We start from the raw sequence: 22,336 nt of genomic DNA, 5'->3' as shown, positions 1-22,336 counted from the left end.
GCTGAGCGGGAAAAGAACTAATCTCAGGGGATGAGTTTTGCTTGGAGAGTCTTAGGACTTTGCACCTCCTTAAACTATCCCAAGACCGCTGGGTACTCCCAACATTGATTGGGGGTGTGTAATCTTTGATTGCACCCTTCTCGTGGTGGCCCTGTTGAAACTAAACTTAGCGGATCTACACTACATCATAGATAGTCGATAAACAATCCCTGCTAATAATAGTAATATCAGCTCTAGTTAAAGCAACCATCAAAGCAAGAGAAGGTGGAGGCTGTCCACAAGGAGGAGTTCTGTCACCTCTACTTTGAGCAACCTTGGTAGATGATCTCAAAAATCTCTCCACAGAAGACTATTTTGTCTAGGATACACTGACGATATATCAATCGTCATCAGGGGCAGGTTTGCCCAGCTGGTGTCTGGGAGAATGTAAGCAGCCCCAAATATAGTTGACGACCGGTGTAAATAAGAGAGACTGATAGTCAATGCTCAGAAAACAAATCGCCAACTGCACCCAAAGGACAGCACTAGAAGGCTTAAAACTATCGGTGCTGGGAGGAACAGAGATTTCATTTGCCAAAAAAACAAAATACCTTGGGATTTATACTGATCATAGGCTGAAATGGAATACTCACATCCTGAAAACCACACAGAAAGCTACTATGTCCTTGGGTAAATGTAGAAGAATGTGCGGTGAGAATTGGGGCTTATTGGACCTTTTAAAAAGGGCCATACTAAAGAATGTAATCTAGAATTCGAGGACCACAATAGATCTGAAAAGGTAGCAGTGGAATAGGCTAAACGGCCACCTCTTTAAATCCATCTAAATCTATCTACTTAATTTTGTTTTTGTAATTTTAATACTTTTTTGAAACTTTAGTTTTTTTATTATTTATTAATAAACCATCTTTTATTTGACGCGGTTTATTTAAAGTTTTCTGCATGTCAAGAAACCTGTTAAATTTTTGCAATGAAAAAACTATTACGTTTTTTAGTACAGTACCTATAATATATTATATTATTTTACTGGTATGATTATAATAATTCATCAAAGTATAAATTAAACAGTGTAACAGAACAGACGAACGGCAATTTCAGTTATTTAATAACACGAGAATGTATAAAACCGTATAAAACTCTATGCCTTCCCATAAGTCTCCGTACAAGTTTGTCGGGCGCTGACGTCATGCGCGCACCGGTTAAAAGTTGTTCTCGAAGTGGCTTTATCTCTGGTTGTCGTAGAATCATGCGCTGAAACGGTAATAATCAGTACTACCAGAAGCCGCAAAGGCCGGACTTAAATTTTTGAAATTTTTGGGGACGAGAACGAAAAACAGACAATAAATGGGAAGGGCCGTAAAATCCACACGCTTGGACCAAAATGGAGACTTATGGATGGACCAGTCTTTTCCTAAACTTTAAGATGGGATTTGGTCCGATGTTAAATTTAGTCAGATTTAGAAAATCGAAAATTTCGTGTATATAGTGTCGCATGTAGGGGTATTGTGCGCCATTGACGAGAACTGCAATCCTTTGGTAAATATGAATCTCGCTAAAGAGTAAAGTATCTTTATTTATTTCACAAGCTTGACAATTGTTATTATAAAATGTTATTTGGAATAAAAAATTATGTTCTGATATATGCAACTATATCCTTCTAATGGAAAAAAATATTTGAAGATTTTTCTTAAATTATGGATACCAACATCATTTTCATTTATAACTCTTTTATTTTTAATTTGACGAAGAAAAGTTATTTTTCATAAAAAGCTCTTCGTGGTCTAGGATTTATGATGCAACCATCATATATCAAATTTTATACGAGGGATATAAAAATATGAATGAAGAGTAAAGTACCTTTATAGTTCACAACATTTAAATTAGAATGACATAATTGCACATTAAAACATAGTTTTTAATTCTAAACAACTGTTCATAATAGCAATTTTCCATAAAATGAATTTAAATACGTAAATAAACAAAGTTTTCGTTATGATAATTCTCGCATTATCAGCTTGTTTAATAATAAATTTTGTAAGACTATTAAAAATTCTCATTTTTTAACATGTTCCGTGCGGATGGCATACATGTGAGTCACATGATGCCTTCACCTTCATTGATTATACACATTTTTAATGTTTTTTTTTTGTCCGTTCAGAGTAAAGTCTTGTGTTAGTTTAACAACAGTGGCGGCCGGTCAGGGTCGGCAGTGCCGACACACACATTTATGGACACATTGTAGATTTTCTAAATATTTAATTTAATCCAGAGTTGATATTTGTTTCTGTAAAATAAAAAAATCTGTGAGATAATACAGACTAAATTTTATTCATTGTTTTTAAAAGAATTCGATCAATCCGATACGTTAAGTGATCCCTACGCGTAAGAAACTTTTCAAATTAATAATCCCAGCCGTGCATCCGATTGCGATTGTGTGAATTCTTTTTTATAAGATCCTGCTTCGACAGTGACGGCGAGCCGTCCCTAGATTCTACGATTTGAAGCGCTGTGGAATATTAGCCGATAGGCAACCAATTATACATTTCACCACAATTTCACCCGTATTTGAATGGCGAGTCCGGCACATAAACAATCTGCCGATCGGTGATAGGTAGACACCAGCAGCAGGCAAGCCACGTACCCTTCTAATAATGCGCTCGGGATGAAATTAATTATGAAATAAAGTAGCTTTTGGAATTTTAAATCTCGGTTAGTTTTCACTGTAGCAGATTTTCGTAAACAGCTTTTGGAAGTTTTTAATTTTATTTTATTAAAAAAGGCGACAATTTTGCAAGTGATGATATCTCGATTCGTGAAGCAATCGGTTTGAAAACTTTACTAAATGATTATTCTTTTAATATTTTTTAAGAAAGTGTTTACCCAAACTGATGTGATTCAATGTTGTTGAAAATCAGTCAACTGACATTATTTATTCCAAAAATAGAATAACAAAGCTGGTAAAAAATCTCAGAGATAGTAATTTTCAATATAATATACGCAGTGACGTTTTGGATTCGCTTGATATTTCCGAACACCCCCAAAAAATACAAAAGTATGATACAGATCTCGAAAAACAAGTATATTTTGAAATTTTTGATACTATTATTATTTGTGCAATAAGATACAAATTTTGAAGATTTGCAAAAATTTAAAAGTTACGCCAAAGAATTTTCAAAATATCTATTAGACAAGTGTATTAAAACTATGCATCATTCTTTAATCAAATAAACAACTAAAGAAATTAATTAAAAGTTTTATATGCTGATCCAAATATTTTCGGAAGATGGGATAAGTTACAAAATATGTATAATTTTATATACTGCAATTCATTGCAACAAACTTTTCACGAAATTAATAAATTATTATCATGATGAATTCTCTCATTGCTACCAACTTTTGCCTTAAGGTGATACAGTAGCGATCAACAGGTAGCAACAAATGCGGTCCAAGATTGCGAAAGTTCTGCGAACTTTCAAAAGTGAGGCAACAGTGCGTCGGTGATTCGACACTGACAGTGACGTTTATACTTATACTATCAAAAACAATAATTTCTATACACATATGCGCGAAATGTTGCCAAGTCAGTGACGTTCGATTTCTTGTTATAAAAAATCGATTTTTGGTAGTTCCAATGTGACACAAAGTCTAGGCACGGGATAAAAAAGTTTATTTGAAGAAAGTGTATTTTTTTGTCTTTCTTAATGGCGGTAGAGGCTCCTTTTTGCAATATTTTATTTAGTTATAGAGTAATTTCCACATACTAACATATTTCTGAAATTGGGTACCGTCATTCTTTATTATATTACGAATAAGTGTGCCAAATATCTCCACAAAATATTCAAAATTACAGCCGCAATCTTGGAACGCGTTTGTTGCTACCTGTTGATCGCTACTGTTTCCTCTTAAATGAACGGGATTTCTCTTGTCTCAAAAGTGTCAAAACGTATTGTCGAAACACCATGAAACAAAAGAGAATGTCAAGCTTTTCTCAAATGTCAATAGAAAAAAACTATTAAAATTTCTCCAACACATTAATAAATTTTACGATGATGTTATAACCCATTTTGCTACGTCCAAACAACATAGACTAAAGTTAATTTATAAACATGTTTAGGTTCTAAATCTATGTGAAAAAACAAAAAAAAATAAAAAAAACAAAAACCAAAAATCTTCTACGATGATGGAAGTCTTTCAATTAGATGGTATACCTATCTGAGGAGACAAAAACCTTGCCGACCCTGTCCCTAAAGCCACGAGCCGCCACTGTTTAACAATGTCTTGTCTTGTTTTAGTTTAACAATGTATAAGTTAATTTGATTTTTTCTTTATCTTGTTTGTTTGTTTTTATTAATAAATAGCTTAAAAAGTATCAAAAATTGTGTTATTTAGCAACCAAAAAATTGTGTACACATGTTTGACCACCAAACAAGTAGATACTAATATGCCCTTAAACGGTTAGTGGGCACATATTTAACCACCAGAGATAAGCTATTTACAACCCTGTAATGCACATATGAAAGAAATTGCATGGATTTACATCCAAACAAATGCCTTACTATGTATGCATTTCTCTAAAAGTCGTTTCCCCTTGGCTTTTTCCTATGCAATTTCTAAGACCATCTTGACAATATGTCAGCTACTAAGGATCTTGGAGTCTTATTTGACAATGCTCTATCCTTCAAATTTCATATCTCAGAGATTGTTTCTAGAGCCCTTAAAATGGTTAGCTTTGTCAAGAAATGTACAAGAGATTTCACAAATCTCTCAGCAATCCGCCTATTGTATTGTTCATTGGTCAGACCCCCTTTGCAATATGCTTCTTCAGTGTGGAATCCTCTCTATACATGTCATGTACACAAATTACAAGTGCAAAGAAAATTTTTGCGGTACTTGGCCTTTATAGTGCTGTCGCCAGGGGGTGGGGGAGGTACAACGGCCTCCTTTATTCAGATGGACTTACCCAAATTCTTTTTTATGTATTTTTACCCGTAGAACACGAATTTTTTGGGTAACAGTTGATCCGGATGTCGATAGATTGTTATAAACAAAGGACTTGAGGAATTACATAACAGCGATTTTCCGCAAAACAAAACATTTTTTTTGTATTTTTTGGGTCATTCTAAGCAAAAAAATGGTCTTACAAGTTTTTTCGTAGGATGCATAGTTTTCGAGATAAATGCGATTGAACTTTCAAAAAATCGAGAAATTGCAATTTTTGAACCCGAATAACTTTTGATTAAAAAAATAAAATAGCAATTCTGCTTACCGCATTTGAAAGTTCAAGCCGAATTATATCAGTTTTGATTATTTGCATTGCTAAAAATTATTTTTTTTACTGTCAGTCAAAGCTTTAAACAAATAGTGTTTGAGCGTTTTGACCCGTACCCAATGCATGCATTTTAATGCGTAGAAATACCTGTTTGTAGGCGCGCCTACTCGTTCGATTTTAAATGAGAGATGCATTGAAAACATCACTCAAGCACTATGTGTTTATAGCTTTGTTTAACAATAAAAAATTAATTTTTAGCAATGCAAATAATCGAAACCGGTATAATTTGACTTGAACTTACAAATGCGATAAGCAGAATTGCTATTTTATTTTTTAATCAAAAGTTATTCGGGTTTAAAAGTTGCAATTTTTCGATTTTTTGATCAACCGCGTTTATTTCGAAAAATATGCATCCAACGAAAAAACTTGTATAGTCAGTTCGCTAAACTCAGACACAACTGGCTAGTGATTTTAATCTATATTTTTTTTGTTTTTTGCCAATTTTGAAAATTGGCAAAATTATTAACTATTTAGTAATTATCTTTTTTTTTTTTTTTGCCAATTTTACGAAATTGGCAAAATTACTTACAAAAATCACTAGCCAGTTGTGTCTGAGTTTAACGAACCGACTATAAGAACATTTTTTGCTTAGAATGACCCAAAAAATACAAAAAAATATGTTTCGTTTTGCGAAAAATCGCTGTTATGTAATTCCTCAAATTATTTGTCTATAGTCTATAATAATCTTATCGACATCCGGATCAACTGTTACCCAAAAAATTCGTGTTTTACGGGTCAAAATACATAAAAAAAAACTTGGGTAAGTCCATCTGAATAAAGGAGGTTGTTGTGCCCCCTGGCGACAGGACTATTACGGTTGGATTGGATCCCCCTGATAACTACCATTACAACTATGATTCACTTCACACGAGATTTTCTCTCTCCCCTCTTCAGATTCGTAGGCAATGTAGGGACTTACAGAATTTTTACAAAATGTTTAATGGTATATATTTCTGATTGCCCAGATCTACTGTACTCTATTGGTTTGGCAGTTCCGTCAAGGAATACTAGATTTCACCTAATGTTTCATCAACCTTTATGTAGAACTAATGTAAAGCAAATAGTTTTAGTTCAAGGTCTGTAAGGAGAACCAATAACTTATCTCCAAACATTGATTTCAGTGTAACTCAAAGACGCTTTATGTGCTTTATTAAAGATTATAACGCTCAGGGTAGAACACTAACTTATAAATTAATAAGTATACAGTGATGAGCGCGCTAATAACCGGCAAAATAGATCAAAAGATGGAAAACATAATACATTGCGAAACAAAAAGAGATGAAACTAGTGGAGGTGGAAATTATCGTTATAAACATCTAAAATAACATTACATTAGGTACATAGTTTCCCACCTTTAGACATATCAGAGGAGTATGACAACTGTCACTGTGACAGTAGAATTTTATAAAATACTCCTGTCACAGATGTCTAAAGGTGGGAAACTATGTAATGTAATGTTAATTAACACGTTTATAACGATAATTTCCACCTCTTCTAGTTTCATCTCTTTTTGTTTCGCAATGTATTATGTTTTCTATCTTTTGAGCTATTTTGCCGGTTATTAGCGTGCTCATCACTGTATTTATAGGTAGCTAGGTGATTTAGTATTTAGTGTTAAGTGGCCAAATAATTGTCAATGTTTAATATTGCCTGTTATATGTTATCATTTTGTGATTTAATTAAGTGTATTTACATATTTTTATAATTTATTTTGAGGTTATAATAATGTATATTTTAGCTTTTAAATTATTTTGTAATAATGGTTAAGGCCCGTAAATAAATAAATAAATAAATAAATGTAACGTTAAATAGCACGTAATTATTTGAATACAAAGCTATTTACATGGTTAGGTACGTTAGTTCCCATAATATAAATTGGACTATTCAGGTACTTTTCAGGTGGCTACTAATATAGCCACAAATCGTTAAAGAGTTAAATAATATTTCGCTACTAACCTTTTTCAATTTCTTGGTTTTCTTCAAATGGATTAAGTTCATTTCCATGTTGTTCTATTTCAGTATTTACGGGACATTTATTTAAGCCTAAGGAATCATATAGGTCATGGCTATTGGATTCATCCTGAACTTCACGTTTAAAGCCATCCAAAAGAGCATCATCCAAGTCATGATATTCTATTTCTATTTTACAAGTTTCCTCGCTGATTTCTTGAGAGAGAGAGAGATAGAGAATTATATTTTATTGAAATAAACAAACATAGCTCACTCTGTGAGCAAAACATCACCAGACATAAGATGAAAATGAAGAATCTGTATAAAATAGCTACATGGAATGTAACAACTTTATATGAAGCCGGTAAGCTGAGAAATCTACTCTCTGAAATGGACAGACTAAACATTACTATCATGGGGGTGAGTGAAACAAGATGGCCAAATACAGGGAATTTCATAGCACACGAATACGCCGTTTATTTTTCTGGAAATCAAGACCATATGCATCGAAACGGAGTAGCAATAATTATGAAACAGCATATTAGTAAGTATGTGACTAACTTCATCATAATGTGAGACAGAGTAATTTTAATACATACAGCTGAATGCTAAACCTTTAAATATAAATATAATCCAAGTTTATACTCCCACTACAGATGCAGAAGATGAGCAGAAAATTGAAGAATTCTACCATCAAATAGAAGAAGTGCTAAAAACAACAAAGAAACAAAAAATATGGCAGACTTTAACGCTAAAGTTGGACAAAAGATGACACAAAACATCACCGGAAAGTTTGGCTTGGGAGAGAGAAATCAAAGAGGTGAGCGTCTAATAGAATTCTGCCAAGAAAATGATTTCGTCATTACAAATACCTGGTTTCAACTTCCAGAAAGGCGTCTCTACACGTGGAAATCCCCTCAAGATGGACATCAAGGTAGAATAGTACGGAATCAAATAGACTACATCCTAATAAACCATCGATTTCGGAACAATATTAAAGATGTAAAAACTTACCCCGGCGCCGACATAAACTCAAATCATAATTTACTCTGCTCCAAAATACAAATTAAATTAAAGAAACTAACAAAGCCAACTAAGCCTAGTAAGATATATATCGACCCCCTTAAAAACACCCAAACGCGCGAACACATATCACAGCAGATAAATAGTAAAATGCACAGAATATCAAATATACCAAACGAAAACAGAACTATTAACGAATGTTGGTACGATATTCAAAACTCGATTTTGGAGGACGTAAGGGAATCTTTAAAAACACCTACAATGTTGGCAAAAAATGACTGGATGAACCAAGAAATTCTAGACCTGATGGAAGTTCGACGAAAATACAAAAATAGAAATATTATCAAATACCGTGAAATCAACAAACTCATAAAAAGAAAAATTAAACAGGCCAAAGAATCCTGGCTCGAGAATTCATGTAAAGAAATAGAAGACCTCCAAAAAAAGCATGGCAGTTTCAACCTCCACAAGAAACTTAAATATACCTCCGGAATTAGAAAACAGAAAAATGCTCACGTACTTAAAACCGCAGACGGAAAAATTTGTGATCACTAACAACAGCGCAAAGAATGGGAGAGACACATCAGTGACCTTTTTGACGATGCTTCTCGAGAAAATGCTCCAAATACTACCTGTGACAACCAATTAGACAGAGGTCCCAGTATACTGAAGTCAGAAGTCATAAAAGCAATACAACAAGCCAAAAACAATAAAGCACCTGGACCAGATCAAATCCCTCTTGAGCTACTTAAACTTTTAGATGAGGAAAACATTACCTACTTGACTACTTTCTTTAACAAAATTTACAACGAAGGAAAAATACCAGATGATTGGTTGGAGTCACTGTTTATAACATTACCAAAGAAAAGCAGGCCCAATAAATGCAGCGATTTTAGACTAATCTGTTTGATGAGTCACACACTTAAGATATTTTTACGTATTATACAAAACTGAGTATTCCTTCTGTGCGAAACTAGAATGGGTAATAAGCAATTTGGATTTAGAAATGGTCTAGGAACTAGAGAAGCATTATTTTGTATGCGCGTTCTATTACAAAAAAGTTGTGAATTCCGAAAGAACGTTTATGTTTGTTTCATCGACTTCGAGAAGGCATTCGACCGAGTACAACATGATACACTTTTCGATTGCCTGCAGGCAGCAGGACTTAACCACTACGATATAAGACTGCTGAAATACTTATATTACAATCAAGTAGCCTCTATCCAAGAGACAGTCGTACTGAAAAACTGCCGATAAAACGTGGAGTACGACAAGGTTGTGTTTTATCACCCACCCTTTTTAAACTGTACTCTGAAGAAATCTTTAGGGAGGCTTTACTTTGGATGACAGACAAGAGGGAGTAAGGCTAGGCGGAGAAGTAATCAACAATATTAGACACGCTGACGATACAGCCATTCTTGCTGAAAATTTACAACATCTTCAGACAATCCAGAACATCAATAAATCTAGTCAGTGAAGCAAGTTATCGGAGAGGCCTTAAAATCAACATTTCAAAAACAAAGTGGATGGGAGTTGGAAAGATTAATATAGATCAAGGTCAGCTTTCTCTTGATGGAGAAGAGTTAGAACGGGTAAATCATTTCAAGGACCTTGGCAGCTGGTTAAATGTAAATTGTGACTCTGATGAAGAGATAATAACTAGGATCTAAATATCACGGAAGGCTATTATGACCTGGAAACCAGTTTTATGCAACAGAAACCTGTCGATGAATATTCGAAAGAAGGTGCTGAAATGAATAGAATAGAATAGAAATATGCTTTATTGTCACTGAAAATTATACAATTTTATGGACAAAGCTTAACATAGATTCACGAAAAAGATATACATAACAATAACAAATACAATTTTATAAAATTAGATAAATCGTCAATAAAAAAATATAAACAATTTAAAAAAGTGAAGTAAGAAAACAAAAACCAATATATTGCAAAATTACTATAAATTGCAAAATTTACCTAACATACAACATAATATAATAAAACACAAACATAGGAACTAATAAGTTTAAGCTGCTGTATGTGACACCCAAATATATATAAATACACTTTTGTTACTTGTACATTACTGTGATTTCTTAGTTAGTCATTAAGAAACTCTTCTACTGAATAATATGGTCTTTTAGATAAATGAGCTTTTGTCATTTTACGGAACTTGAGAAAGGATGTTGCAGATTTGAGTTGTAAAGGGAGATGGTTGTATAGTTTTTTTGCGGAATATAGTATAGATTTCTTTACTAACTCAGAAGACGGGATCGGTAAATAGACATCAAAAGTTGAATTTCTGGTGGAGTAGTCATGATGAGGCCTTGCTGGAAAGACATGCATGTGTTTACGAATTAAGCAAACAGTTTCTAAAATATACAAAGATGGAAGAGTTAAAATTTCGTGATCTTTAAAGTAACTTCTGCAATGGGTTGTTCTTCTGAGGCCAAACAGATATCTTATTGCTCTTTTTTGTAATTTGAAAATAACATCAAATTGGGCAGCTGTACTAGACCCCCAAAAAGGAAGACCATATCGAAGATGAGACTCGAATAAACAAATATGTTATTTTAGAAGATGCTAAATTGAGTTCCTTCGAAACAGATCTTATGGCATAGCAGGCCGAGGCGAGTTTCTTACTTAACAAATCGATATGAAGGGACCATTTGAGGTTGCTGTCTAAAAGAATACCAAGAAATTTTACAGAATCAACGGTAGAGATCTGGCTGCTATTCACAAGCAGGGGTTGAAGAGCGCCTTTATATGATAATGCTACCGTTTTATCCACGTTAAAGGAGAGTAAATTAGAGTCAGACCAGGTTTTTATCGTAAGAAGATCAGAAGTTATAGTTGCATGAAGAGTTGCAGTAGTTGAGTTGCTCCAAGTGATACTGGTATCATCAGCAAAAAGAAAAATTTTTCCATCGATTTTTAAATTAGTGATGTCATTTATAAAGATCAGGAAAAGTAGAGGACCCAATACTGAACCTTGTGGTACTCCACATATAATGTTTTTGAGACTAGAGTCAGTATCATTTGCTCTAACCAATTGTTTCCTATTATCTAAGTAAGATTTGAACCAATTCAAAGAAATACCTCGAATTCCATAGTAATTAAGTTTTTTAATCAAAATGTTGTGATTTACACAATCAAAAGCTTTGGAATAGTCACAGAAAACAGTGGCAGTATAAAGATTATTGTTTAGTGCTTGGTAAACCTCGTGAAGTACAGAAAACATGGCATCAGTTGTACATTTATTAGTTAAGAAGCCGAACTGATTTTGTGATAAAATATTGTTATCAAAGAGAAAGGACATAAGTCGGGTTTTTATGAGCCTCTCAATAATTTTGGAGAGTACCGGTAGTAGGGCAATAGGTCTATAGTTGCAGGCATTAGATTTTTCGCCACCTTTATGAAGAGGAATAATAATGGCTGTCTTTAGGCACTCTGGAAATTTACCGTTTTCAAAGGAATCATTAATTAGTGGCACGAGGAGTTCTAACACATTATCTGTGAGATTTGAGAAGATTTTTATGGATAGTCCATCAGTACTACAAGATGAAATGTTATGTGTGGTCTATCCTATTGTATGATTGTGAGACATGGACGTTAAAAACCACAATGCTAAACAAAATAGAAGCATTCGAATTGTGGTGCTATCGACGAATCCTAAAGATATCGTGGGTTTCGCACACTTCCAATGAAGATGTTCTTCAAATGCTGAATTCAGAACGTCTGCTCATAAGCATCATAAAGAGGAGAAAAACAGAATACTTCGGCCATATAATTAGAGGACCTAAATACCATCTGCTTCGCCTTATAATACAAGGAAAAGTGGAGGGAAAGAGATGGATTGGTCGAAAGAAACTTTTATGGCTGTGTAATATTACGACAATGGTGTGGCTGCACAGTAGAAGAATTATTTCGCGCAGCAGCCGATAGAAAGAGATTTCAGGAAATTGTAAACATGATGACGGCCAACGTCTGAATACAGACACGGCACCTAAAGAAGAAGAAGAAATAGACAAAGGCCTCCCCATGAGTTCTCAATTCTTCTCTATTTTGTGCTATTTGGTCCCAGTTTCTCCCCATTATTGCTTTGATTTTGTCTAGCCATCGTTTTTGTGGTCTTCCTCTACTAAGACTGTGCTCGCGTGGTCTCCAATGTATATTGTTTCTCGTCCACCTTTTGATGTTTTGTCGTGCCACGTGTCCTACTCAGTTCCATTTCATTTGGTAATTGTTCCAATTACATCTTCTACCTTCATCCTGCTTTGCAGTCCTCATTTCGTATATGTTCCCTCAAATATACTCCTAGCATAGGTTGTTTGATCGCCCACTGTGTTGTTCTCATGTTCTCAATCTATTGGTTGATACCTCTGTAAGTGTCATCGTCTCCATTCCATAGGTCATACCAGGTAGAATACAGCTGTTGAATACTCTTTTCTTTAGATTTATTGGTATCTTTTTGTTTTTCAACACATCACTGACTCTTCCTACTGCTGCCCAAGTCATTTGAATTCTTCTAGTTATTTCTGCCGTTTGATTCTATTTACTAGTTTGATTGACCTAGGTGTGTAATATTTATCATGACAGGTAACCCAATCACAACTCCAGATATATTGTTTTGTTCTAAAAATATTATAAATAATATCACAAATGTAATTGTAACTCCAGATCTGGGAAGTGATCACTTGGCTTTGCAATTTGATTTTAATCTACATCATGATCCTGATCACATTAATCAAATTAAGCATAATATATAAGCACCATATAGCAAAATTTAATTTACAAAATGTAAATGGTATAATGAAAGAATTTTTGAATATAAGGCATGACATTTGCCCAAATTACATTAACAATTTCAACACTATATTGCCTAAATTAATAATAGAAAATTCGCCCAAGCAGAATAAAATCACTTTTTAATTACAATCTTCCACCCTTCATTTTATCTCTGATTAAATTTAAGAGACAGTTGCTCAGGCAGATCCAAAACAATGAGACACATCGTCCCTTAGCTTACAACACTGCTTAAGTCGAAAATTAACGGTTTTGACAATTATACATACCGTTGGATAGGTCTGCTCATTGCGCATCTAACCATTTGTCACATGATTTAGATTTCAGTCAATCAGATGCCGTAATTCAAAAAGTAGTGACACCGCGCAAGTCGTCAACACCTGTATCATGGTCAACACCGCACAAGTCGCTCTATGATTATATGTTTGTACGTGAGTTTTACTGCTGAAAAGTCTAGTATCCAAGAAGTTTTATAGAAGATTAAGAGGTAAGCTATATAATAAAGTAATGTTTATTCATTTACGTGTATTAATAAAGAAAGAAATGATAATAAAATAACTTAAGCGGTGTTTACTAACGGTATTTTTTTTAACTTGGGCGGTGTTTCAAAAAGTAGTTTTTTTCGTTTCCTGTAAAGTTGGTAAAAATGACTTATGCGGTGTTGTAAGCTAAGGGACGACATGCATTAAAATCACAATTTAATGAACTAAACAAAGATATTCACAAACTTATATCACAATTTAAACAACATAAATAGACCCTAGCATGTAAAAGTATAAAATTCATGAAAGGAAAAAGATACCGGAATGAAATAAAAAAACTGTCCAAATATAAATCGTTTAGACAACAGATTTCAGAACTGATATAATATGATGGCCAGACATATAGTACCTACAGATGAAGAAAAATGTAGTGCTTCTGCAAGATACTTTGAAGAAACCTACAAATTTAATGAGGATAACAATATTGATGGAGATACCATGGCTTGAAAATTTTTATGAAATTCTTTCATTCTACTATTTACATTTTTTACATTACATTTTGCTATATAGGGCTTTTCATGGATTGCCATTTGTTTCGAGCTTCTGTCATATGTTGTATAATCTGTGTATAATATTGTAATTGTATTAATATTATACACAGATTATACAACATATGACAGAAGCTCGAAACAAATGACTGTGAATGAAAAGCCCTGTAGGGCTTTTCATCGATTGTCATTTATTTCAAGCTTCTGTCATATGTTGTATAATCTGTGTGTAATATTAATATACACAGATTATACGACATTTGACGGAAGCTCGAAACAAATGACTGTGAATGAAAAGCCCTATCGGGGAGCTTAATTTGATTAATGTGATCAGGATCATGATGTAGATTAAAATCAAATTGCAAAGCCAAGTGATCACTTCCCAGATCTGGAGTTACAATTACATTTATGTGGTTGGCGGTCAAAAGTAGCCAAGTCAATTTTTGAAAAACATTTTTAATAATTAAAAACACTTATAATAGTTATTTATGTACCAAGTCAGTAAAGTGACTCTTTATCGAACGAGTCTGATATTATGAACCGAGCGAGCCTAGTGAGCAAGGCGAGTAACAGACAAGTTCGATAAAGAGTCTTTACTGACGTGGTGCATACAAAATTTTATCGCCAATCATAAAAAACATTAACACTTACTTAATTACATCCTATTGAAAAAAGAGTGTGTGTACTTGGTACGCACGTAAGACGTTATACTTCTATTATTATGATTTCAACGAAATAAATGTATTTTAAACAGTTTAATCGTATTTTTATTTAAATATTAAACCAATTTTAACACTTCAAATAAAATACCAAAAATTAAAAATACTGTTAATAGTTACATTATGTTTATGAAGTGTAGCCTCCGCAGAGCAGTTGTTTTTCCCTTGATGAATAGTAGAAAATCTAAATAAATATATTTGCTAACAAATTATCATTAATATCTGTCACCGTCCTATATACATAATATATGTAATCGAATTAACAAAAACATCATTTCATAATATACAATTTGTTTTTTCATTAATACAAAACTTAAACGATTTAAGAATTTTATTAATTTTAGACGAAATAAAAATTTTGTAAACAGTATAACAGTAATGACGATGACAGAAAGCTTTTGCGTGATGGCCGATTTCGATGTTTAATCGATAGTTGTTATCAATATTGAATAAGTACCTAATTATGTACAGTAGACGCCCTCTTAACCGACCATGACGGGACCTGCCCATAGGTCGGATAATCAAAAAGTCGGTTAAACCGAAAATCTTTAAAGCCACCCTCAGAAAGACATTACATATGTAACTCTATTAAAAATATATATATTTTATGATCTATAAACAAAAAAGTAGTATGTACACATAGTCCGTCCGCTGTAACTTTTCCCATGGGTCACGATTCATTTTCAAACAAATTAAGTCAAAACATAAAGTGAAACGAACGTCGATGTGTAATTAACAATATCACTCACAAGACAAATTATGAAACTTGTATGACCTCTAATCTAAAAATAGTATCATCCAAAAAGGAGTAGGGTCGGTCGGTTAAAGGGAGGTCGGTTAAGAAGGCGTCTACTGTACTAAATCTGTAAAGTTTTGATTTATGTTTTATGAATATAATAATTGCAAAATACTACAGAATTTCACTTTCTGCCATAAATTTAATTAATAATAACGTAAATTTTGTACAATATTTTTAATAAGTAAGTAAATAAATTTTAAGTTCACTCAAATAAATAATTGATTACTGCCATCGACCACTTACATTCAATCTCAGTTTATTTTGATTAATCGCGGAAGGTAAAGTAAAATTCTTCTTTCAGTACAATAAAGTGTTACTTTACTGCCGCAAATGGCGTCAAATGAGTACAATAATGAAAGACTTTAGTGATGGTTGGCGATAAAATATATTATCTACTTACTGCTGAAATACAACAGAAAAATAAATTGTTATATAATGTGTAGTTCTATATCCAATACTGAAATTTTTTCATAATCAAAATTTTAACTTTTGAAACTCAAAAAGTGACTTTTGTCCGCCGACCACACTTTTGTGACCTTATTTATATTTTTAGACCAAAATAATACTTCTGAAGTTGCGCCTGAGTAAATGTAAATGTCAGACGATCAAACTAGGGAAACAGAATCAAATGGCAGAAATAACTAGAAGAATACGAATAGCTTGGGCAACGAACTGTCAATACTGATGGAATGGGTATGAAGCGAATTTAATTCGGCCAATATACAAGAGAGAGGTCCTAAAGAGACACAGAAAAGAATCAGGGAAAAGTTGGACCATGTAATTTGAGTTGCCTATATAAACTTAAATCGGGGAAATGGACCTCATATTTTTAACTTGGTATCAGGGCTGATGGGCAGTATTTCAACATTTAAATACTTTTTTGTATTTAAATATGTCAGAACTCTCTTCTTTATTAAAAGAAGTACATAATGCTGTGGTTTCCAACTTGTGGGGCGCGCCCCCCTAGGGGGGCGCGAGACTCTTGCAAAGGTGGCATGCAAATGTTACAATTGTTTTTTTACAATTAGGAAATTATAACAAAATGTCTGAAAATTGATTTAAAAATAGGGTTAACACTATTAAAGAGCAAATTTTATTATTTTTTATATATATATTTTTACATGTAATTGTATATTATTTTGTAGCCCATTAAATAAATTATAATATCAGTTGATTATGTCTGAAATTATATTGTTAGGAAAATTAAGGGGGCGCAACAATTTTTTGTTTTTTTAAGGGGGGGCGAATTTCCAAAAAGGTTGGAAACCGCTGACATAATGGTTTTAGTCTTTCTTTTTGTCATTGTCATTAAAGATTTTTTGGCATGTATATCATACTAGTGACGTCATCAATCTGGGCGTGATGACGTAATTAATCATATTTTTAAATGAGAATAGTAGCCCTGTGTTAGCTTATTTGAAAGGATATTCAATTCTCTATTCACTAATATAAACATTCAGATAATTATTTTTACAGAGTGTCCAAAAATTTTTTTTAAATTAAATAATTGACACAAAGAGTTGAATGTATGCAATTTATTTAATTCTAAATACATCTTATTGCTGTCAGAAAACAGAAAAAAAGAATGTGTGTGTACTTTGTACGCACGTTAGAAGTTATTCTTCTATTATATAATTTTAACGAAGTAAATATACCTAACAGGTTATTTGTATTCTATTTAAATATTAAACTAACTTTATTATCTACCACTTTCAAAAAATTTTTATTAAAACAACCAAAAATAAAAAAAATGAATCGTCCAGGATTGGAATCCGGTACCTTTCGAACTCTAACCGAACGCTCAACAACTAGACCACCGAGTCTCCTGTAATTGACACGTAAGTTTCGGATATAATTACACAACACGGTGACAAATAGATTGAGTGGTATCGTGATAAAAATGTTATGCCTACATATTTTATTATCTTACTACAGAAGAAGAGAAATTCAAAGACACAAATATTATAATAAATAATATATTTACTAAAAACACTAATATATTCTTTTAATGACTTATTTGCGTTAATACAGATACTATCTTGAAAGATTAGAAACGAACTACATACTGTCTGTGTGCGCATGCGCGTAGATTTATGAAAAATTTTACTCTCAATCGTGTCTAAAGAAGAATAACTTCAAAAAAATTTATTTGAAAAATAAACAATGATTTTCGCTTAAACGAAATGTTCAAACTACCAAGAGTCAGGTGGGTTGCAGCTTTAGTATTGAATAAGCGAAAAACAATATTTATTTGTCAAATAAACATTTTTTTCCTGTTTTCTGACAACAGTAAAACATATTTTGAATTAAATAAATTACATATCTACATTCTTCTTTTTGTCTCAAGTACTTCAATTAAATTTTTTTGAACACCCTGTATAAATAATTATGTTAATGTTTATACTATTGATTAGAGAATTGAATTCCCCTTTAAAATGAGCTATCACATGACCTATATCCTTATTTACAAAATCATTGATGAGGTCATCACGCCCAGATGGATGAAGTCACTGGTATGATATATTATGCCAGAAAATCCTTTTTTTTTCCAGGAAAATTTTTCCGCTGGTTAGTAAGTCGCTGGTTTATGAAATAATGAATTTATGCATTACTTTATGGACGCACTGTATCATGGTACAGTTCTAAAAAATACAAAATAGAATATTATGCCAAAAAGAAAGACCAGTACCTACTTCTTTTAATGAAGAAGAGAGTTCTGACATATTTAAATTTTGCCCATCAGCCCTGATACCAAGTTAAAAAGATGAGGTCCATTTCCCCGATTTAAGTTTATATAGGCAACTCAAATTACATGGCCCAACTTTTCCATGGTTTTTTTCTGTCTCGCTCTAGGACCTCTCTCTTGTATGTTGGCCGCAATCTTGATTGACTATTTGAATGGGACGGGCCATTCCATCAGTATTGACAGTTCATTGAGGAAGACTCAATGATGTGTTGAAAAACAAAAAGATACCAATAAATCTAAAGAAAAGAGTATTCAACAGCTGTATTCTGCCAGGTATGACCTATGGAATGGAGACGATCACACTTACAGAGGTATCAGCCAATAGATTAAGAACAACACAGAGGTGGGTAGGACACGTGGCATGACAAAACATCGAAAGGTGGATAAGAAACATTGTACACTGGAGACCACGAGAGCACAGTCGTAGTAGAGGAAGACCACAAAAACGATGGCTAGACCAGCGGTTCTCAACCTTTTTTACTCAGCGACGCACTAACGTACTCCTTACAGATTCGCGACACCCTTATATGTAGAAATTTTTGCTAGTGGTAGGTAAGTACCTATAGATGAATATATTAAGCATATTATTTTTTGGTATATTATAACAAGTAAAAAATATAAATAAAAATATCGTATTCGTAAATCTCGCGACACACCTGATAGGTTCTTCTGGCACACCAGTGTGTCGCGACCAATGAACTGTCAATATGGATGGAATAGGCATGAAGACAATTAATGCAGCCACGATACAAGAGAGAGGTCCTAGAGAGAGACAGACAAGGTACTGGAAACTTTGACAGGCCGTGTAATTCGAGTTGCCTATATCAACTTAAATCGAGGAAATATAAAAGTAAAATAATTCTAAATATAAAAGTAACATAAAAACATAATCAAGGACTTCTTCACTTTATATAAAACAGTCACTAATTTAGTATTTAAATATTTTTAAAATTATTTAACTCCCAAATACTTTAGGAAAGTAGGTATTTGTTTTGATAAATACAAATAACAATTCTGAAAAGTATTTAAACTGATTTAAGGGGGTCGTCTAGTGTCTCTGGTGAAAAAAATCGATTTATTTTTTTTTGCATAAATATTATCTAAAATATGTGTAGAAGACGTGGGTAAAAGGATTTTTCGAAATTGAAAGTGGTTTAAAAGTTACAACCGTATATCGGAGCAGGTATACGGATAGCACGGGAGCTCGCTCAGCGGGGCATGTCAGGACAGTCCTCGCATCGACCATTCAGAGAGACGCTTGAGTGATTTCGCAAAAGAAGCCCGGGTTTTAAAGAGAGAACATAAAACGGCTTTGCAGGACTTTTTTGAAGAAGGTGAACTGTATGGTCCAGGTATAGCAGATTGATGGTGAGATCATTTTTTTATTATTAACCTTCAAACGTGTTTTTCTCGAAACACGTTTTTTTCAATTTGCTGCCATAAAATCTCAAAAACTATTGAACCGATTTTGCTCAAATTTTCACAGTATCTTTATAACATATATAGCTATACAGTGAACTAAAATAATTGAGATTGCTTTGTTAGATTTTTTTTTAATAGCTAAATAGACTCCCAAAAAAGTGGAAAAAATTGAATTTTTTTTGTAAAGTGTGCAAAAAAATTATTTCTTGAAATATCGACATTATTTTAGTTCCATGTAGAGCCTGAAGTCTCACAATTCAACTGGTGTTTGATTTTTTGATTTCAGATAAGCAGAACAGCCGAAATCATGGCAGCAGCTGAGAAACTTTTTTTTTATATGTGTCCCTGTTCGCTGATGTAATTAAAAAAAACACTATACCGACTTTAAAAAATTCATAAAGTTTGTTAAAATGTTAATAAATATGATATAAAAATTATAGAATATTTTATTTAAATCCTTTTCTAAAAAAAAAAAAATTCCAACAAAGCATTAAAAATACCGCCTAGACACTACTAGACGACCCCCTTAAACACCAAGTATGGTACTTTGTACTCTGTAAATACAAAAAAGTATTTAAATTTTGAAATATGTACTGCCAATCAGCCCTGAAAGTTAAAATATGAGGTCCATTCAACGAACTGTCAATACTGATTCAATCGGGTCCATTTATATAGGCAACTCAAATTATACAGTCTGTCAAATTTTCCAGCACCTCTCTCTGTCTCTCTAGAACCTCTCTCTTGTATGTTGGTGGCAATCTCGCTTCACTATTTGAATGGGACAGGGCCATTCCATCCATATTGACAGTTCATTGGTCGCGACACAGTGGTTGAGAACCGCTGGGCTAGATGACATCAAAGCAACAATAGGAAGAAACGGGCACCAAATAGCACAAAACAGAGAAGAATTGAGAAGTCATGGGAAGGCCTTTGTTCAGGAGTGCAAGCAAACAGGCTAAAGGCTGTATGACACTATACATTTTCTTGTATCATTTCTAATATCGTTTCTGATATGTCAAAAAAATGCATAGTGTCATACACAGATACAAGAAACGATATCAGAAACGATACATGAATTTGTGTCAGGCACAGATTATTGTACAAGAACTGCGCCAATTTCTGTGCAAAGAGCAAAAACGTAAAACCTGCTGGTAAAACATCTAATATGTCAAAATTACTTACTCATAATGGCGGCTGAAATGAAAATGGGATAATGTATTGATGAATTTATTTGTGTTTTTGTAGGTATTATTTATAAATCTTTTATTGATACCTAATATACCGTTTGGTATGGACTACTGTTCTACTAATAACCATATATTTAGCTCCTAGTAAAGTTCAAACTATAAATTTAGGTTTCATGGTGCATAATTTTTTAATAGACGAAAATACAATAGTTCCTAATTTGGTTAACCTAATTTAATTCTGGTTAACATTAAAATGTTAATTATATAAAAGTTTATAAATTTTATAAAATATTTAAAATCAGCTGTGTCTGTAGATGCAGTACTACCATAACGTGACACAGGGTGACAAACAAAATTTCGACCAATCACTTGCCGAATTTCATACAATTTTTGATACAGTGTCATACAGGGCACAAATATACCTACAAGAAATGATACAAGAAAATGTATACAAGAAACGATATCAGAAACGATATTAGAAATGATACAAGAAAATGCATAGTGTCATACAGCCTTAAGGAAGAAGAAATACTAGTTTACTAATACTAACCTTTTTCAGTTTCTTGGTTTTCTTCGAATGGATGGTTTTCTTCATTTCCATGTTGTTCTATTTCGGTATTTACTGGACATTTATTTAAGTCTAAAGAATCATATGGGTCGTGCCTATTGGATTAATCCTGAACTTGTTTAATGCCATACAAAAGGGCATCATCCAAGTCATGATATTCTATTTTACAGGTTTCCTCACTGATTTCTTGTGTTACTTCCATTTGGTGGCACTTGATTTTATGTATTCCAATAATAATTTTAAATCCAAAAATGTGAAATTACTCATATAAGGAAACAAACACTCAGTTTAAATAGGTACGATTAATTACAGGGACCCGATCCGTCAACTGTCAATGTCAGTTAAATTCACACGTGGTATTTGTGGGGAGAGATTAAATATCCAGCACGCAAGGGAGAGATTAAATATCCAGCACGCAACCGCGCTGTTGCCAGATTTACATATTTTCTATTAGCGGGAATTTTAAAATCTCGAATGCGAGTTGGTTTAAAATTTGACAGTTGTGTTTTCTCGAATCGGAATCTTAACCTTACTTTTGTGATTATTTATTTACAAATATGTAAATAAATTCAAACAAGTATTGTATGTACCTACTGTGTTATAATTTAAAACTCTTAATTATGTTAGTCTTTAAAAAAAATGAAGCTCACAAAAATACACTTGTTTACAGTGCAAATGATTTTTTAATGGAAATAGGGGGTAATTATTTAGTGTTGACTCACCGCTCCCACAAGTCTGACAACTGTATATATGGTATCTG

The 22,336-nt window shown here is 33.1% G+C and overlaps 1 protein-coding gene across 4 annotated transcripts in view; it reads right to left on the bottom strand.

Annotated features, from left to right (window-relative positions):
• LOC126890455 (zinc finger protein 227-like) overlaps window positions 1-21,902 on the bottom strand; it is a 108,190-nt gene extending 86,288 nt beyond the window's left edge. For 2 of the 4 annotated variants that reach the window (XM_050659398.1, XM_050659399.1), the window contains exons 1-2: window positions 21,559-21,758; window positions 7,283-7,492 (exon numbers count right to left, since the gene is read on the bottom strand). The gene's annotated coding sequence lies outside the window, so the exon portion shown is untranslated. Of the gene's footprint in view, window positions 1-1,696; window positions 2,282-7,282; window positions 7,493-21,558 lie in introns of those variants that run through there. The other 2 variants (XR_007700326.1, XR_007700325.1) reach the window with 2 other exon arrangements.
• Between the last annotated feature and the right edge of the window lie 434 nt (window positions 21,903-22,336).

This window comes from Diabrotica virgifera, chromosome 8 (assembly GCF_917563875.1).
Source record: "Diabrotica virgifera virgifera chromosome 8, PGI_DIABVI_V3a".
NCBI classification, from domain to species: domain Eukaryota; kingdom Metazoa; phylum Arthropoda; class Insecta; order Coleoptera; family Chrysomelidae; genus Diabrotica; species Diabrotica virgifera.
This window is presented reverse-complemented; position numbering and strand designations above follow the sequence as displayed.